At 42.7% G+C, this 20187-nt stretch overlaps 1 long non-coding RNA gene across 2 annotated transcripts in view; it reads right to left on the bottom strand.

Annotated features, from left to right (window-relative positions):
* LOC123384124 overlaps positions 1 to 14077 on the bottom strand; it is a 124038-nt gene extending 109961 nt beyond the window's left edge. Inside the window, exon 1 of one of the 2 annotated variants that reach the window (XR_006594800.1) lies at positions 13707 to 14077. This is a non-coding gene — a long non-coding RNA (uncharacterized LOC123384124). The remainder of the gene's footprint in view (positions 1 to 13706) is intronic. The other variant, XR_006594799.1, reaches the window with a different exon arrangement.
* Positions 14078 to 20187: the final 6110 nt, after the last annotated feature.

The following is a 20187-nucleotide window of genomic DNA, read 5'->3' as shown; positions in this document are numbered from 1 at the left end:
ATGGTCTAGCCCAATGGGCATTTCCTCGTCTGGCCTAGGTTCCGGCACTAAAATCTGGCTAATAAAAGAACGTAAAGCCTATACAATTGTAAAGAGTGGTGAATTAAGATACCAAATGTTCACTGTGTATTGATAGCTAGGTTTGAAAATAAATACTAAGGTTAGGGGGACAAATTCTGTCTCCCCCAGCCAGAAGCCATACACAATAGAACTCACCTAGTTGTGTAGCAACTTTGAGTCACCCTAGCAAAAGGAAATGAGGCAGGAATAGGAGTTTTGAGACTCTGTCAATTTTTGAAGGTGGAAGTCTGAAGTTTTGTGTGCTATCTCCTGATTTAAGTCTGGAAAAACAGACTTAAATCCGTGCATGGAAAAAAAGTCAAACAATAATGGAAGTTGAATTTGGTTTCCAAGTCCTAGTTTACAACCTTTGCTCTAAAGCAATGGCTCTCCAGTTGTGGTTCCCAGACCTGCAACATTGCCATCACCTGGGAACTTGTTAGAAATGCACATTCTCAGGCCCCAGCCAGGTCCTCTTGAATCAAACTCTGAGAATAGGGTCCAACAATCTATGTTTTCTTTTTTCTTATAGTTTATTTTGAGAGAGAGAGAGAGAGAGACAGAGACAGAGAGAGAGAGAGAGAGAGAGAGAGAGAGAGAGAGAGAGAGAGAGATGGAGACAGGGAATCCTAAGCGGGCTCTGCACTGTCAGCCAAGAGCTGCATGAGGGGCTGGAACTCATGAACCAGGAGATCATAACCTGAGCTGAAGTCAAGAGTCAGATGCTTCATCGACTTAGCCACCCAAGTGCCCCTAGCAATGTGTGTTTTAGTGAGACCTTTACATGGCTCAGCTCCAAGTTCCAGTTTGACAACCGCTCATCTGGAGATTTCCCCACATGCCTGATCTTTTTCTTCTTGCCGTAAGCCAGATCCTCTGCCTCAGCTTACTGTTCAGCACTACAACCCCAGGAACTTTTAGGTAGAGGCTTGTTCTTGGCCATTCTAACTCTTACCCCTTGGGGCCTGTCCACACCTTTATACCGTCTATCCACTTTAACCTGTTTCTTACCTGCTTACATGTCTAGCTTGTAAATCCTTTGGTCCTTTTAATCTTAGGCTGAACCACAGGAAATGCCTGTGTTTGGAGGTCAAACCTTATTGGTTCTGATGCAACATACTCGGTATTATTGTTGTTTATGATACACCTTCATTACCTCAAAAACTTACAAGCAGCTAAGGAAGTAATGTGTATAAAACGTTCATCCCTATACTGGTACTGAGTAAACTCTCAGTAAATAAGAGCTATTTCTATTATGTTTTCAATAGTTAATCCAGCAAGAAAACTATTTTCTCTGTCAGGACAATACTTTGAAGCTCAAGAAGGGGTTGGAAATTTAGTCACAAAGCTAGCAAGAGGCACGGGTAGGACTTGTATTTCGGTTCCCCGATCCCGTGATTTACCATGTTGTATGGTCCCTTGGTCTATCCTGGAGAATATCATCACTGGGTTTGCCGCTTCTTCTTGGATGTGTGCCATTTGGACTTGTCAGATCCCTTGACCAGACCTTGCCCTGCTCTGTGAGCCCATGGCATAGTTTAACAAAGGCTCTGCTTCAAGGTAGAGGGAATCCCAGGGTGATGCCAGCTCTGAAAAACGCCTGATCTATTCCAGTGTGATTCTACTGGTAAATAGAGGTCAAGGGGGAGGCAAGCCTGGCCGGAGAGAATACAAGAATTGCTATATTCCACTTAGATTGATGGGGCTGCTAAAGGAGAGCGTGCCCCTGGCCACTGGCAGGACATGTGGGCTCCCATAGCCAGTACCAAGAAATCCAGGAAAGGCCGGTCATGCCCTGAATGTGTGCCAAGTCCATTGGTAGAAAAAGCCCCAGGTCAGATGAGGTGGCCAGCAGAGGGCAGCATGCGTGACTGTGCTCCGTCAGTGCAGCCATTACCTGAAACAACAGAGCCATGGGGAAAGCCTGTGTCTTCCTCTAACAGCAACCCTCAACAAGGAGGCGACAGGGAATTCTTAACTCGGCTCTGCTGCAAACCTAAATTCCCATGGGCCGTGCCACCTAGAGAAGGTTGCTCTTTCTAACTTTCTCAGGGATAGAGAATGGGTTCGTGCTGGTCCTGAGTCAAAGTAAGTAGGGATAGGATAGGGAACAGGCTGAGATCTGGATGCCTCCATATCAGACAGAGAGTTGTATAGGACCTTTGAAGTTTAGGTAGCAGTGAGGAATGGTAAGATGTTGTCACATGCTTATTGAGAAGCAGAGAACATCTGTCACGTAGCCCTCAAGAGCTTTTTAACCAATTATTAATAAACTTTAGGTTTTAGGTTCGTTAACAAATGGAGAAAATGAGTCGAGTGGTTATACATGGTCTCCCATCCTTCACCCCCTTCCTCTCCAGCTTCTACATCTTGCTGTGGTACAAGTGATGAACCAGTGTTGATACATTGTTAACTAAAGTCCATTTTTTATATTACTTTTTATACTTGGTGTTGTCTAGTCTGTGTCTCCACAAACGCCTAGTGAACTCTATCTGCCATTACACTATTATACATAATGGTTTCCCTGCCCCCGTGTTCTCCTCACTCTTCCTCTCCACCAGTCACACACTGTTGATCTTTCTATTAGCTCCATAGTTTTACCTTTTCCAGAATGTGATCGAGTTGAAATCATAGAACGTGTAACCTTTTCAAACTCTCTTCCTTCATTTAGCAATATGCATTTAAGTTTACCTCATGTCTTTTCTTTGGCTTAATAGCTCCTTTTTAAGATATAAATACTATGTAATATTCCATCGTGTGGCTATCCCTTGAAGTTTTTGATTTGCCACATCAGGTGCTAAGTGCCTGGGAATACACAATCAGCCGCACCTAAAACTTTTACCACCAACCTGATGCCCAGAGCTTTGCATGGCAATCTTAATGCATTAGTGTGTTTAATTCTATCAAAATCCCTGTGCGGTATATACCAGTTCCCCTGTTTTACGTGTGGAAACTGGGGTTCACCGTAGTGAACTTGCTCAAAGACAGCGTGGGGTAGAACCTGCATTTCAAGGGAGGACCTTTATCCTATTTTTTCCCCTGTCCTTTTAATACAAATATATGTAGGCATTGTCCTTGGGACACTGTAGTTTAGTGGAAACTAAGACCAAAGAATTTGCATTGCAGGCCTCAGATTCTCCACTGGTTATCCGTGCACTTAATCAAAATTCCCTTCCCTTGCCAAATGTCTCTCTCCGCACCATAAAGGTCCTCCAAAAATTGGGCCTAGTACACTATGCAGTTCAGATTTTGCCCTCAGTTTGCATTTCGGGCCAGAAAACAAAAGTCTGCTTCAAGTAAATGGGGACCCCCTACCATATTATAATCTGGTTTCAAGGCCCATCCTTTGCTCGCTGTACCACAGTCCACAGCTGAAAGACACAGGCTCAGCTGCTAAGCCAGACTCTAGCTTCTTTAATTTTCTATACTTAGCAGGTCCTCTGACATCTTGGCCAGATGCTTTGCTGCTGGGAAACTCAGGATGTCCAGTGATCATTGTTGGCAAGGCTTCTGGACTGCAGTTCAAGGTCAGAAGAGTAGAACAATATATTCTCTCCTCTCCAAAAGGCAACTAGAGCTCACATGTTACAAGGGACTTCCTTGATTTTGGCTCCTCTGCCCAGGGCCCACAAGTCTTCTCTAATCAATTTACCTGAGGCAACAATATGTTGAATTTTCCCTAAACGCTACTTGGAATTATTTCTCCTTCTACTTAAACATTCACAGGGAAAACAACGACTTTACAGTGTAAAAGCCCGACAGATACTCTCTTAATCTAGTGATTAGAGTTATGACCAGGAATGGGAGAAGTGGAATTCCAAGCCACCAAAAAGGATGCCCCAAGTGGAACACAGCATCACTCCAGTGATTTTCTCGCCAAAGCGGAGTTACCTTAATCTAAACATGAAAGGTCATTAGACAAATCCAAGTCGAGGCACACTCTAGCAAAGCAGTGACTGTCATCGTCAAAAGAGCCCAAGTCATGAAAGTCAAGGAAATGGCTGCAAGCTCAAGAGGGCAAAAGAGACAAAGCACCTGCAACATGAGACTCTGATCTGGATCCTTTTGCTCTCAAATGGGCCAACTGGCAAAACCAGAATGGGGTCTGAAGGTTTAATCAATGGGGGCAGAGCAACTACATCTAATTTCCTGAATTTTGATATTTTACGTTGGTTATGTGGACGAATGTTCATTCATTTATTCATTGGTTTATTCACTTATGAAAGAGAAACAGCACGTGAACAAGAGTCTCAGAGAAAGGGGAGGGAGAGAGAGAGAATCCCGTGAGGTGCAGAGACAGAGAGAGGGAGAGAGAGAGAGAGCAGAGCCCTTAGAGGGGCTCAAACTCCCCCAAAGCGGGGCTCAGGTCCTGAACTGTGAGATCATAACCTGAGAGGAAGTCAGAAGCTTAACCAACTGAGCCACCCAGGTGCCCTGAAGAATGTTCTTGTTTGGAGAATATACTGTGTCAAGTAGTGGGAATGACAGGACCAGTCATGCCAGCAACTTCATCTTCCTAATGTTCCTGCATGTTTGCTCAAGTTGGAGATTGTTTCAAAAAAAAAAAAAAAAAAAAAAAGACAAGATAGCTCCCCATGGCTGCATCCTTATCCATAATGCCTTTGGCACCTACGTCAGAATCTCAAGAATATGATTCCACCATCCTTTTATTGCCTTTGGGTCCCCTGCTCCTGTTTTCACTATTCTAAGGGAAGTCAGTCTCATATTTTGGCCAACACTCCAATCATAGCAGCCCTCTCCATGTCCATTTTTCCCATCAGCTGGACTGTTAGCGTCTAGCACCCAATTTAGTATTGATCTATATGAAGAGATTTCCTCCCTGACAACTCAAATGGACCCTCTTGGGAAGCAGTGCCTACTGCAGACACTTTCATGCATACCTTCTTCATAGTATGTGCTCAATAAACACTTGATCTCTGGCTCAACAATGCCTGATCAGATGTTCATGGTTATGGAATAAAGACCTATTTATGATTCATTTCTCCATGAAAAACTCAGCACTCCACTAATACAAAGGATTCCTACTCTTCCTGGGCTTGACTGAAAATTTAAACCATGTGGCAGTGAAGGTTCAAGAGCCAACTTTCTCAAGCCTAATAAAAGCTCAGCTGTAACCTCTGTGAAATATTCTCCAACAAACGACTTGATCTGGGTGTCCGTCTGAGACTTCTTGCATCTCCTAACTCTCTTTTCTTGCTGGTTTTTTATCTCACTAACACTTGTGTAGTAAAGTGTATTCAGCAGATACGAAACCTGAAAAGTCACAGAACTGAAGAAGGTAGCCCACATGCTGCGTTCCTGCAGGAACATTAAACTCAACTCTTTCACACCCAGTAGGCAAATCATGCACACTAATTCCTGCTTATTTCTAAAGATTCTGGTCTTTTAAAGCTATCTTGTCCTCAAGCTCCATCAGGTCTTTGGTAGGAGGGAAATCAAGTGAATAGAGGTAGGGTAGGACATGAAGCATAGGGAAGTCTCCACAGGGTAGGACATCTGCATATATGTCTTTTGGGCAAAGTAACTGCTTAACTGCATGCCCAGAAACATTTTTGCCCATTTAATTTCACATCTTCTGATTATGCTTTGATAGGAAGACAAAGTCTCTGGCACTTAGTGTATGTCTCTGTTTTTGTGACTGTACTTGCTCAACCCAATTTTGGAAATATGGCCTTCGGTGGCTCATTTTTGTATGATTGGTACATAATGATACTCATCAGTAGCTTATTGCTATGTAATCAAAATCACTCAAGATTTCAATGCTGCACTAATATTAACTTCAACCATTTACTATTTTAATGAAGTGAGTGTTGATATAAACATTTGCATACTTATTTGTCAATACAAACAGATTTGATGTTGAGTAATAAGGTCATTAAAAGTAATCACATATTTATGTTTTTAATCCCCATTTCCCTCCACCCCTTGCTCCAATTCCTCTCTTCTCTACCACTGAACTAAGTAAGTCAATAAGGGAGCATTGAAACTACAGTACAGGACCACTTTGGGCTTTTCCATTATAAAATGTGTCATTTTCATGTGAAAATCTGCTGGCAGGTGCCAAAGGTACAGAGGAAGGTCACATTCTCTGGTCAGATTCCTTTAAGGGCCCCAGAGGCCACAGAGCTGAGCTGGGGAGTTTGATGCATTCAGTAAAATCCCAGATGAGACCAAACCAACAAACAAAAATTCCCAAACCCAACACCTCAAGCTACAGTACAAACGCACATCCGGGACCAAGCTCCGGCTAAAGCCTCTTGCCCTCCTTCTCAGGGCACCCCCAATCTGGGCAACAGAGAGCCCCCATCTGGGCTGTGGGAGAGGAAATAAACTGGGGCATATAGAGGAGAGGAAGGGAAAAGCTGGAGTCACTTTCTAGAAGCTACAAGGCTTAGCATTAGAGCCTGAAGAGATCCTGGAGAGCCCTTGACTAAAACTTATTTTACACACCAATAGTAAGAGACTCAAAGAGATAATGTGATTTGCCTCAAGTCATACAGCCACTATGGATGTTTCCTCAAAACTGTTCTTAAGAATGTTTTTTTCTCCTCAAATACAAGGAATTCTGCTGGTAGTCAGAAAGAGGATCAGTTATCCTAAGAAAAGGACTCTACCTGCGACAGTACACTAACTAGGAGCCTTGGTGGATTATATATTGTGGCCAGAACTGAGTTTTTTCTGATCATTCTTGACGCTGGCTGAGATTTTCGCTACACATAGTAAGCCAATGTGGTCAACTCTTTGCTAGCATTCAGCCATATTTTTGGATCTGGGCTTTGTGATAAGATCTTGTGATAAGATCTGGGCTCTGTGATAAACATTACTTTCTGACTTTTAACTGTAGGTCTGAAAAGGTTTCTGCTTTTTAACTATAGGTCAGAAAAATCCTGGAAGCTATACAGTCAACTAGACACGTGTGCAGGGAAGGCTTTTCCAACTTGGTACTGGAGAGTAAGGCTGAGGAAATGTTTTCCATGCTCTTCTATGCAGTGACCATGAGGACTCAAGAGTAGGCATTTAGGTAGGAAGCAACTTCCTTGTATTGGGGTGGAGTACACAAAGAAGGTACAGACAGACCCACACTCTTCTGACTGCCCATCCCCCTCTCTCCCAGCATGTCTCCTCAGAGCTGGAGAGTCAAGGCACTGTCCATGATCCCTCGACTACAGCTCAAACACTGCTCGATATGTATATTCGTTGCTGGTACGAGGGGGGACATCAGAGAAGTGTCAACACCTCAAGGCACTCTCCATTTAAGACCTCAACAGCACCCGGTCTCCTCACCCTACGAAGGAAGTTCAGTCGTCCCATACTGCAGGCCTCCTTCCCACCCTTAAGACCCACCAGTCAGAACAGCCACCTGCCTCACTCTCAACATATCTGCTTTAGAAGAAGATCATCATTCATTGGTTCATTTACTATGATCACTCAACCGGGGTCTTACCTGCTATTAGCCTCACAGCTTCTTTCGATCAGATTGACAAAATTGAGTCAATTTCTCAGGACTGACACATTTTTTTTTTTTTGGAAGCAGCCTATGTATAGATAGAGGTCAGGAGCCCAGGTTCTGCAGGGTTCCTGAATGCAGATGGGGCTGTATCCCTCAATAATGATGGTAACAGCAGCTGAAGCAGGTAGTAGCAACAGGGGTGGACCTTATGCAACACTGTTCTGAGGGCTTTATAAGTACTCTCACACTTGATCGCTGTTGACATTCATCCAGTTGCTTAACACCTTTGAGCTTCAGGTTCCTCAGGCAAAATGAGGGCAAGAGGACTCAATTTAGACTGTTACAAGGACAAACAAACCAAAGACGCAGCAGAGGACCTAACATCTTTTAACGTTAACATTCCAGGCAAAAGATCCTGACCAGTTAAAAGCTACCTGAAGTTATTAGTTACAAGACACGCTGGAAAGCAAACCATTCAGTTTGGTGTATTTGGACTTTTCACGAAGAAATCCTCAGCTGAAGTCTGGAACATCTTCTCTGCACACTAACCACCAGCTAGCTTGCCACGGATGCAAAACAAAGATTGGAATACTAGGGACCCGTGGTGGCTTCTAACTTCTTTCTTGCCCTTGGAAACCTGTAAAGCTTATCTTTGAGGCAGGATAGCTTCCATTTATAGGATTGACCTGAGGGTTTGAAGACTCATGATTCAGTATTTTCTTCTTTTGCTTGGTCAAGCAGGCTTATCATGAATAATTTAGAAGCCGTTGGTACAAGAACCGATTCTAATGATGTGCTGTAGAGTTGGTAAGAAAGCGAGCTGTTGAGCTGGACAAGATGGCTAAGTGATAATGATGATAACCAATTATAATGGAATATGCAAATACTGTATTGTTATGAAGAACGGAGAAGCACTCAGTCCATCTCAGCATGATACACATCCCCGAGAGAATCATGACATTACCCCACTCTACTCAGAGTCAATGACTTACCTGGGGACCCAGGTAGGAATCAGCAAATCTGCCTTTGAAACTAAGGCATTTTCAAGTCCAGTTCTGGGAACTGGCACAAAACAGACAGGGCATGCTGGAGCTACTGGGTGCAACCCCATCAAGCAGGAGATAAATTGCCCCACTGGTCCAAAATGAATGAGGCTTTGTGGCCTTCTAGAATGTTCACCCTGTTTGGAGTGTAATGGCAGCCCAAATGGCCAGAAGCTGAGCTCTGAGAAGCCCTAACCGAAGATTCTTCGGGACAGAATAAAGAAACATTTACCTCACAGATCTAGGGGATTGAAGTCAAATTCTCATTTGATGTTAGAAAACCAACTTGCTGGTGATGAGTAAGTATCTTCCCAGGAGATACTTGATATAAAGTGTATTCCAATGACCTCATGCAATGTGCTGGTATTTACCTCGACTTGGGAAAAAATGATGGTCTACTACGGGACAGGATACAGCTGTTTAACCTCTTTAGCGTGTGCTTTGCAAGATCTCCGTGCGTTCATAAACAAGCCGTCAGGTTCCGGCCAACCTTACCGGTGTGGATGCACTCAGCTGAACCTGTAAACCTCTCACTTCATTCATTAGCCATACCTTTCCAGCCGTTGTTTATTATTCCTCGAGATAAATGAAACTGTTCTATTTCTTGCCAGGGCTCTTACAGAGAAACCTGGCCCCCCTTTTTTTTGGTGTTGTCGCCGTTGGTTCTTTGTCAGGCTCAACTAAAAAATTGGTCAGAACTCAATAAAAAAATTAAAATCAAGCCCAATTGACTAAATGTGCCTTCGATTGTTAATTAAGTCAATGATTCTGTTTTTTAAATCAAGAGCAGACTAAAGGAGCTTCAAATTAAAAAAAACAAATCAAAACGATGCATTCCCAGCCGGGGATAGTGATCAGCGGAATTGCTGGGAGAGGCCCACCGGTCATCAGACAAGACAGTAGAGTCTCTGATGATCTTAAAAAGAATTTGTTAAGGTCTAAGGGATAACCCACAGATCTTTCTTTCCCCCCTCCCCCCCCCTCCACAAGGAAGTAGCCCTATTTGTCAAGTAGGGAAGCGTGTGGGGAAGGCTGACTCAAAAACCTCAAAAACAAGTTTGCAGTTTGCAGGAGACATAATTCACATGAGGCCCACTTTTTATGGGGTCAGTAGATTCTTCATTTTTTGTAATCATAGCTTTTGAGACCCTCTCTATGGATCCTTTCTCCAGAGAAATGTGGAAACTTTCAACAGTGAGCATACAATTTAAAGTGGCTCATGGGTCCCCAAATACTACCCACAGACTCCAGAACTTAGGGTAAGACTATCAGTTTCTGGTATAATCAGTTGAGAAGCCCAATGAGAGTAAGAAGTTGCCTGGCGAGCTAATATTCACATATTTAATGGTATCAGACTAAAAAAACACAGTGCGTGGACTCCATGATGCAAATACCTTTACTTTGCCTCAAGAACAATCCTCAGTTAGAGAGAGGTTCCCTCTCCTCCATAGGTAAAACCGGGTCAGGCAAGGTCAACGCTCCAAGTCCAGATGCTCATTTTCTTCTTGGCTTTGATTTCAGACCAACACCAATCCGAACACTCTGTTTCCTGACTGACACATTCTTCCTTCAAATATGTTGATCTGCGTAAGCCTTGTTGGCTGAGTGCCATTTGAGTCTTCAAGCGATCTGCCCTATCTCTCCCTGGATCTACTCTGTATTTATCTTGCCTTTTGATCTCACAGAGTAAGGTCTTATTTCCAAATTCTCCAAGGAATACCCTGGCTCTAGTATTCTGTAAGGCACAACACCAGACCCTAGACCTAACATTTATTTTATTCCTTCTCCGTGTTAGGTCCTCTGGCTACCATCTGATAGACCTTGACTTGTTTTTACCTCACTGCCACATTAGGCCCCACGTCCCAACTACGATCATCAGATCCATTTGACAGGTGAGCCAACTGACGCCTAGAGCGCTTCACTTAGGCGAACAAAATTACATCGTCAATGCTAGCTTTGGAACTCAAATCTGGTCACTGGTATGTAACATCTACGTAAAAGGTCGGCAAGCTTGTTCCTGTCAGATAGGAAATATTTTAGGCTTTGCAGGCCACACGATCTCTGTTCTGCCATCGTAGTAGGAAAGCAGACGGAGATAGTGCTAAAAATGGGCATGGCTTTGTCCTGCAGGCCTCGGTCTGCTGGGCCGCTTCCCGGCGCCATACTTCGAGTTCCACGCCACCTTCCACGCCTCAGGGTGCACTCCTCTTAGACAACAAACTCATCACACCTTGCACACATGCAGCTTGGTGCTCTTCTAAAGCAAATCTCAGTTCTTTGAATTAAAAAAAGGTGTCATAGTAAAATACCGATAAAGTCCTACTTGGAAAGTAATGTGCATCGCACTTGTTATGGGATATTTTGTCTAAATTATGTGTTGCGAATTATGCAAGCCTTCTGGAACCTCCCTATTCTTTATCTTCTGGAGATGCGAGTTTTACCTGAAATAGAACAAACAGCTAAAATAAAGGGTTAGGAACATCAGGATTTCCCCAACTTCCTGGCACGTCTTGGTACTACAGGAAAGCAAGTTCCTTATTAAATATTCCTATAACATGCGAGGTCTGGGGGAAACAATGGTTTGTTTATAGTAAATACCGTTCATGCATGGCTGATATAAGACACCGAGCGGCTAACAACAAAGATTAATGCTAATGTTTCCAAATCACACTTTCTACGGTTTTAGGTATTTTCCTGTTCACGCTTCAGAAGCTCCCTTTTTGGTTTGCCTGGAGAAGCCTTGTCTTAAAGTTCAATTACAGATAGCATCGTGACAGGCGAAAGATGTGGTGTGCAGTTTCTGGCTCACGCGTTTGCTTCCTAGGTTTGCAGAAGGTGGCCGAGGGCGAAGCAATAGAAAATAAAAGGAACCTGACATGGACACATGGGAGTTACCCTGGTCTCTCCTAGAGGGAAGACCAGTGGTGGTGGGGGGATAGCCTTGGAACCATCAGACTAACAGGGGTAACACCCCCAAATCATCACGTTCCGGACTGGGAGGTGGAAACAATGTGGACAGAATTTAAAACCAGTTTCACTTTATTGAGTGGTTCCTCCTCTACATTCCTGACATGGTCACAGAAGCTCTGATAAACCAGCAACAACAAAACAACATTAACAACCCCAAGAGCAACGGCCAACCTTTATGCAACATTTCCTATGTATGAAGCCCCCCTCTTGAAACTACCGTAGGTACTATTGTGACCTCCATTTTGTACAAGAAGGAACAGAAATTAGAGAGTTTCCGGTGTTTCTCTGACTATTTCACCAGTAGGCCCGTAAAAGCACAAAACAGAGTGGAAGTCTCTAGGTAAAAGTGAGACATAAAGAACTCAAAGTGTTGTATCGGCAGGGCGGGGGTTGGGGGGGCGCTCCAACTTTGTATTTACTTTGCTTTTCTCCCTTTTTGTATTTCAGATTCTATATAATATGTGACTGTGTTTGCTTTAATGTAAAAGCCAAGTTCAAGATGAGAAGACAAGAAGCCATCTCTACCATGGCTTCAAGTACTGCTGGGGCGAATGTTCACGTGTTTGAGAAACGAAAATCAAGCCATCCTTCCCAGCAAGGGAATAAATAAACCCAAGAGACACGAGGGTCTGAAATAACATGGAGATTGTCCAGCCACAGAAATTCAAGAACTGCCATTACTTATTCACCACTGATTTCACAACCCAAGGGAAAATGGTTTTTTGGATGCACAAGCTTATCAAATCTAGCTCCCTCCAAAAAGGCGCATCATCTGAAATCCCAGAGGACATAGAGCCATTCATTTATTCACTCCACAAAGTGTATGGAGCTCCAAAACTAGAAATAGGCACTGGGGCCACAGTAGTGAAGAAGGAGATCAGGTTTACCTCTCAGGTGTTTAGCGGTGAATGAGTGTTTGGATGTCAACAAGTATCAGAATAGAGTAGGGCCAGGTGGTTCTGGAAAAGCCACCCTGTCTTGACTCTGAAATGACCCCTTCTCCTCAGTACTAACTTTTCCTCAACCTCTGACAGATGAGTCTCGAAAGGCTGACAGCAAAGATGGGTAGACACAGACACTAAGTGTCTCATTAAAAGGTAAAAACAAAACAAAACAAAACAAAACAAAAAAAGCTGGTTTTTAAGACCCCCGTTTTTAAAATTTTTTTGACATTTGTTCATTTTTGAGAGACAGAGGAAGACAGAGCCCAAGCAGGGGAGGGGCAGAGAGAGAGGGAGACATAGAATCTGAAGCAGGTCCCAGGCTCCGAGCTGTCAGCACAGAGCCCGAGGCGGGGCTCGAACTCACGGACCGCGAGACCATGACCTGAGCCAAAGCTGGATGCTTAAGCCACTGAGCCACCCAGGCACCTCAGAACCCCTCCTCCCTCCAATTTGAATTCAGTCTGTGTTCTTCATTTTGTTTTGAAGAATTAACTGCTTCCTTTTGACCAAAGGCTCAGTCATCTCGCACAGTTAGAACGGCAGCCAGACCACTGAAGAGGCACACGGGTCAGCGCTAACGAATCTGAGGAATCCTGATGGTTGCCCCTTTCATCTCCTCTTGCTGAAGGTCAATTTGCTACACAAGCCCTCAGAAATGCTGAGACCCAGGCCTGCAGCAGGCAGGTCGGCCTGAAGGAGACCCTGAGGACATCGCTCCAGGTGAAAAGTCACACCCAGGAGTTTTAAGAACCAAATAAAATACTTCAAGTTGTTTTAGCTAGGAAAGGATAAAACAAGACTACTTAGCCCTCTCTTTCTCATGGATAGTAAACCCATGGCCTAGAGGCTGCCATTGTCCACCAGTAGGGACTTAGTGGTCTTTCCCACTAAGCCTGAACACAACTTCAGAGGCCATTCCAACCAACGCCCAGGCCCTAAGGATTCAACAAAATGCAAACTTCTCTGCATCTACCTACAGTCCAAAAGTTCTTGTTATCTCAGCATATTGCTAATTACTTGTTTATGTCTACATCAATCAGACTCTGGAATGAGAATTTCTGGGTCTCTCTTGTTTACTGATGAATCCTTACTATCACTCACTCATTTCTTTACACATTCCATAAATACTTCACGCGAATACCTCGTTAGTCTCCTGTTGCTGCTGTAAGAAGTTCCCATAAAGCGAGGGGCTTAAAAAACACAAATTGATAAGCTTACAGTTTTGGAGGTTAGAATTCCCAAATCAGTCGCGTCCAGCTTAAAACAAGGGGATGGCCATGCTGCACTCCTTCCAGACGCGCCAGCAAAGAATCCATTTCCTTGCCTTATCAGAGCTTTGAGAGGCTTCCTATACTGCTTGGCTCTTGACCCCACAAAGCTGCAGCTATGGCATCGCCTGGCACGTCTTCGCCTCTGACGCTTCGGCCTCTCTTTGCAAAGTTTTACTGGAACACGGCTGTACCCACTTGTTTACTGATTGTGTCTTACTGCTTTCACCTGCAAAGGCAGACTTGCGCATCTGTGACAGAGACCAGGAAGACGGCAAAGCCTACCATATTTACTATCTGGCCATTGACAGAAATAGTTTGCTAACCTCTGATATTGGAGGTTACACTGATATGAGTGACATGCAGATTGGCTATGGCAGGTGAAAGAGAGGGAACTCTGTAGGTATGATGGCACCCAATTAGACGAGGCCCTGGTTGAGAGGGTGGAGAGGGATGATGGTGATGAGGAAAGAGCAGCAGTTAAGTGTTAATTTAGGTCAGGTTTGAGCTGACTCTGAGACGCCTAAGGGGCAACGACCAAGTTGATATATGCATCTGGAGCTTTGAGACCCCAGCATGCTGTCTCATATCCTGGTGTTCAAAGACTTATTTATTGATATGTTGGACTATATCCCACCACAGAAACATTTCACGTTAAGCTCTCTTTTGAAACCCTTATCTTCGTTCACGTTAATGAAAAAGACAGTGTCAGAACCACTGGTTGAAAATGTGACTGCATATGTTTATAAAAATCAATTTGCCACGATTAAAAGACATTAACATTTGAATTCAGCTTACGTTGGTTCCTGGTCATAGTCTAAACTTTGTAGCCAAAGAGCAGCAAATTCGGGTTTTAACCTTTTCTCAAATTTGAAAACTATGAGATCTGTATTTCGTGATTTATGAGATTCAATATTAATGTGTCAGAAATGAATGGCAGTATGAACGACGGAGGGTACTTTTTATCCAAGCAGTTGTCAAAGAACCAAGCGGATGGCGGTGACATGTCTCCTCCCAGTTAACTGCTCAAGATTTCAACTCTCCTTGACACGGCTTCTCATGGTCAGAATGGGAAACCTACTCAGCATACAAAATTTGGGTAGTGAACCAATGGTTTTGCTTACTTGAGGTATGAGACACATAAAGTTCGTTATCTGTGTGGTCAGCAGTCAACACCATTCTCTCTTGGCCCCCCCCAGTAACAAGATGTCTCTGATCAAACATTTCCACCATAATATTTCTGATACTTGCCCCCCCCCCCCCACCCCATACACGAACTCAGCTGAAAACATTCTCTGAGGTGGCTGCTAGTTTATGAGTACCATGTCAAAACTAAGCAACCTGGACCTCCTGTCCTCTTCTTTCCCAGAGAGAAGAAAATATTGCCCTCTGGTTTACTGCTCACCATTGTACTTACCAGCATTTAATAAAATCTCTATTTTACATCTTTGGTGTATTATCTGTCTCTTCCCACAAGCATGGAAGCTACCCAACAGTAGAGATTTTTGTCTTTTGTCCTCTGTGTTCCAGTACCTAGAGCAGTGCTTGGATTGTAGTCCAGACTCAGTAAGTAGTTGATGAATTGATAAGTGAATAACCAAAGGATGATAGCATTGCAAACGTCATAAAAATCTTTAGCAGCTTGATCAACATTCAAACATTGCTAACTCTCTGCACTGGACAAATTTTTATAAAAAGGAAAAAGACTCTGTCACATTGCTGTTTAATATAGAATACAGTTGAAAATGAACTGTAGTGTCAATGAAATAGCTTGCAAATGATCTTAAGCCTAGTAGTACTTGATTGAACTGCAAGACTCCTGACCTTCATTATCAGTCTGGTAATCAGCTTACTTCCTTCTCTTTGCTAACGCCTCAATATCCCTGTCCTTGGCCCTAAAAATAAACTTGGATGCTTATTATCCAACTTATTAAGTGTCATTTCTAAACTAAGTGGATGAACTGGTAGCTGGTTGGCTTATAAGCAGAGCCCAGAAGTCTCTGGTCTTACTTGGGCAATGGAAAGAGCAGCCTTTGCCTACACCCAGAGTTGGGATCACTGAAGAAAGGAGTTTGTAGATGTCCATTCTTGGATCACACGGATGTATTGTGAGCTTTTAGTGGGAAGTGTTAAGAAGGGAGAGGGGCAGAGAGGAGTTTACATGTGATAGTCAGTGACTGGGGGTATGCCCTGCTCTGAGACATGACCTCAGCACCCCCTCAAGAGATAGGCTTTGGGTAGTCACCAGAACCAAGCTGGGTCATTCACATTCTCTGTCCTGGGAATTTCTCTTTGGAATATATCCATGCTGGTCTCTGCTGAATATTCTCAGGAAGGCTATTATAATAGAGGACCATATTGGCCATATGGATAGATAAGTTGAGTGAATGGTTTTTCAGGGAAAGGGGAGAAAAGAAGAATCTGAATGTAGACAAGAATGAGAGAGCAGGTAGTCCCACAGACCTAGGGACAATGCATTTGTTTCCAGGCCCCACATCTTCTGAGACCTGGATTCTATTGGTTGGAAGTGACAGAAGCCCAACTCAGACTTGCACCAAAGGAAACGTATTGGTTTAATGTAATCAGACAGCCCAAGAGTGATGCTTCAGATGAGACTTGACAGAGGAACCCAAACAGGGCGATCAGGATTCTTTTTCCCAGATTCGCTCTTATTCTCAGTACTGGCTTCATGTGCTCCCTGTGTAGATAAGTTCTTTCCACATGCTGAAAAATCAGCTGTTTGCAGTTACTGGCTTAGGTGCTTTAAATTCCATCAGGTAGACGTAGGGCGAGGTGAGTTTTCCTTCAGTTCTAAGTTGAACAATTCAAGATGAAAAATTCATTTTGAGCGACAGGCTCATTCCTGGACTAACCATCAGGTCCACGTGAAAGGATGGTGATGATTGTCTAGGCTTGAGTCTTATATCCCTTTTTCTTGCCAGACTAGCAGCAGCCCTGGCTGCCCTCCTGATTGTAGCAGTGGTGAGCAGTTTTCCAAAGGAAAAGTAGGGGAGGTGCTATAGACACGAATGGGCATATCTCCACCATAAGTTCACTCATTCTCACCTGCAGTTCGGTGAGCAAGCCTCTTAGCCTATTTTCCTGGGTAGGAAATGACCTGGGTAGGTCATTTTTGGACCTAACAGCCTGTGTGATTTTTTTTTTTTAAACCTTATATGAGACCCTGTCACTTTACTTGTGCTTAAACTTCTACGACAGATTGAATGATGGCTCCTCAAAGATGTCCACATACTAATCCCAAAACCTGTGGATGTGTTACTTTACAGGGCAAAAGAGAGTTTGCAAATGTAATTAAGTTAAGGATCTTGACACAGGGACATTATTGAGGAATATTTGAGGGGGCCCAATGTAATCACAAGGGTCCTTAGAAGAGGGAGGCAAGGGTCAGATAGATGAAGGCAATGCACAGAAGAAACAGGAGTGATGTGGCCATGAGCCAAGCCATGCCACCAGCCTCTAGAAACCAGAAGAAGCAAGGAATGGATTCCATCTTGGAGCTTTCAGAGCAACTGCCCTGTTAACCTTTTGGTTTTAGCCCTGTAAGGTTCATTTCTGGTTTCTGACCATCAAAATTATAAGATAATACATTTGTGTTGTTTTAATCCATTGAGTTTGTGGTAATCTGTCACATTAGTAAGAGCAAACAAATATACTTCTAATAGCTGTTTATTATACTTAGAATAAAACCCAAATTCCAAATCCCTTACCACTATTGACAAGTCTTCCTTTGTAGACTCTTTTTTTCTTATCCCATCCACATCCACCTCCCCACCCCGCCAACCCCAAATTCTTGGCCTCTTGTTCCATACTGGTCAAAATGTTAGCTGTAAGGCAAATGTGGCTATTGAGCACTTTGAAGATAGTACAGGGGCACCTGAATGGCTGAGTTGGTCAAGTGTCCAATTTTGGCTCAGGTCATGATCTCATGGTTCATGAGTTCAAGCCCTGCATCAGGCTATGTGCTGACAGCTCAGAGCCTGGAGCCTGCTTTGGATCTGTGTCTCCCTCTCTCTCTCTCTGCCCCTTCCCAGCTCATGCTCTGTCTCTCTCTGTGTTAAAAATAAGTAAAACATTAAAAAAAAAGTTAAAGATAGCTAGTACAGCTGAGGAGCAGATTTTTTAAGTCAAATTAAATCTTAATTAATTTACATTTTAATATAAAAATGAAGCACTATAAAATATTTTTCCATTAAAAACAACTTTGTTATTTTGGTAGGATCACATTTTACTTTATTGCAAATTTAGCATCCAAATTGAGATATGTTTTAAGTATAAAACCCACGCTGGATTTTGAAAACTTAGTACAAAAGATGGAAAATATCTCAATAATGTTTATATTGATTATATGTTGAAATAATCACATATTGGATATGTGAGAGTAAATGAACTATGTAAAAATTAACTTCGTTTGTTCCTTTTTTGCCCTTTTTGGTGGATGTGGCAACTAGAAAAGTGAAAAATTACATATGTGGGCTCACATCCTATGTCTTTTAGGCAACAGGCTCTAGTCTTGTGGCTTTTGACTTGTTCCTTCTGTTAGCAAAACCGTTCCCTTAGACTTTGCAGGGCTCAAAGCTTCTGCCTCTCCAGGTCATCTAGATTTGAAGGCCAGTTTCATCTCTTCAACAAAGCTCTTCCCAGTGTAAGAAGCTCCCATGTCCTCCTCTCCCAAATTCTAGGACTCTTGTTTTATCTTACTTGATATAACACATTTATTTTATCTTCTTCAGAGTAGCATTTCATGTTCTTACTTCTGTGGTTGTGTGTTCATTGTCTGTCTTCTCACCTTCCCATGCAAGTTCATGGGAGCGGGGCCTTCGCTGGTCTATCTCATCTTGGTCTTCAGCAGGTACAATGATGCCTGGCAAATTTCAGGTACGCAATCATTATTTCTTGACAAGGACCAATGGTATTTCCCACTATTGCGTTCCCAGTGATTGCCCTGCAAACTCTTAAGGAAAATCCCTTGTTTTGCTTGAGCAAGTTTGGAAGGGTTTCTATTACCAGCAACCAAAGGAGCTCTGACTAAGTGCAATCAATGGCTGTGTTGCAGGACGTGAAGAAGTTTCTTCACTCGAAGCAGTTTTGGCTGGTCCATTCAAATATTAATGGATCAGCCATGAAATTGATGAGGGAAAAGAGAGTAATAACCCACCTTCTTTTCCTTTCTCTCTTTCCATAATGGTGGGTAAAAAAACGTTTTCACTTTGTTGTTATTTTTTCTTTACTAATGTAAGAATTTGCCGTAAAATGTTTTCTTCTAGGCTTCTTGATGCAGTAACTTTGAAAGAAAACTGGATTTGGAAAGGAGTCGAAACACAGCCAACCTTTCTAAATCTATTTACAGCAACTCGAATTCTTTCTTTGGTTCTTTCTGAGATTGCTGGTCTCCTTTTATTAGTTAATGTTGTCGCTGTTATTTACACAGCTGTTAATAACGCATTTTTTCCTCATGTTATTTTTGTTTTTTCCAATTCTGTTTGTCTGGGCAAATTTGGATGCTGACAGTTTATGTACAGCCTGAGGTTTAAATGTGGAGTTGTCAGTTATTAAAAGCTACAGAAATAACAGTTTGTCCTCTTAAGACAGAGTGTTCTGGATGCCATTTTTGAAAACAGGACTTGAACGGCACAAGCGATGTAAGCAACTTAGACTTTGTATTATTAGTCAAAAGGTAGATCTATTTTCTCTGTACTTTTAATTTGAAGACAAAGTTGATTGTGAAGATAAGGTCTCCTTTATGATGATATCTTCAATTAATGGTGGGAAATCTTTGGTTTTCCAATTTACATATTTTACTCTAATTTTACATTTTCTTGACTAGTCTTTTATCTTCTGCTCTTTTTTTTTTTTTCCTTACTCCCAGGACTCATAAAATATAGAAGGTAGAAGAAGGAGAAAAATCTATTTGACATGAGAATAGGAACTGACCTGTACAACAGATTTAGATTGACATCTTTTTAGTGATAAGCAGCAGAAAGTGAACTAGTTTTTTTTTTAAGTTTGACAAGTGATTCAGTTTCATCTACAGAAAATAAATAGCCATGCAGTTAGGAAATTTTCATGTCCCATGTTTCTCTAGGCATGAATAATTGGGTTTTGTGGGAAGAGATAAAATTAATGAGGATCAGAGTTTTTGAGGAGGTGTTTACACAGCCCCTGCTGTGATATCTGACAATTATTCCATTAGTTTGAACTATAGGGAGGACTGCTGTATGCCCTGAACAACCACTGATGAAATCTGCAGAATTGTGAATTTCCACTTTGCTCTGAACTTTCCCCTCCATGCCTTTCTGTATAGATGGCATCCTCCACCCTACAGGGTATAAGTGGGCACATACGTATTTTGACCAAAATTTCCACTGTGAAAGACAAAATGCACAGGGAAATAAAGGAGAACATTTTATTCA

Source organism: Felis catus, chromosome A2 (assembly GCF_018350175.1).
Source record: "Felis catus isolate Fca126 chromosome A2, F.catus_Fca126_mat1.0, whole genome shotgun sequence".
Lineage (NCBI taxonomy): Eukaryota > Metazoa > Chordata > Mammalia > Carnivora > Felidae > Felis > Felis catus.
The sequence above is the reverse complement of the archived record's forward strand: the minus strand, read 5'-3'. Positions and strand labels throughout refer to the sequence as shown.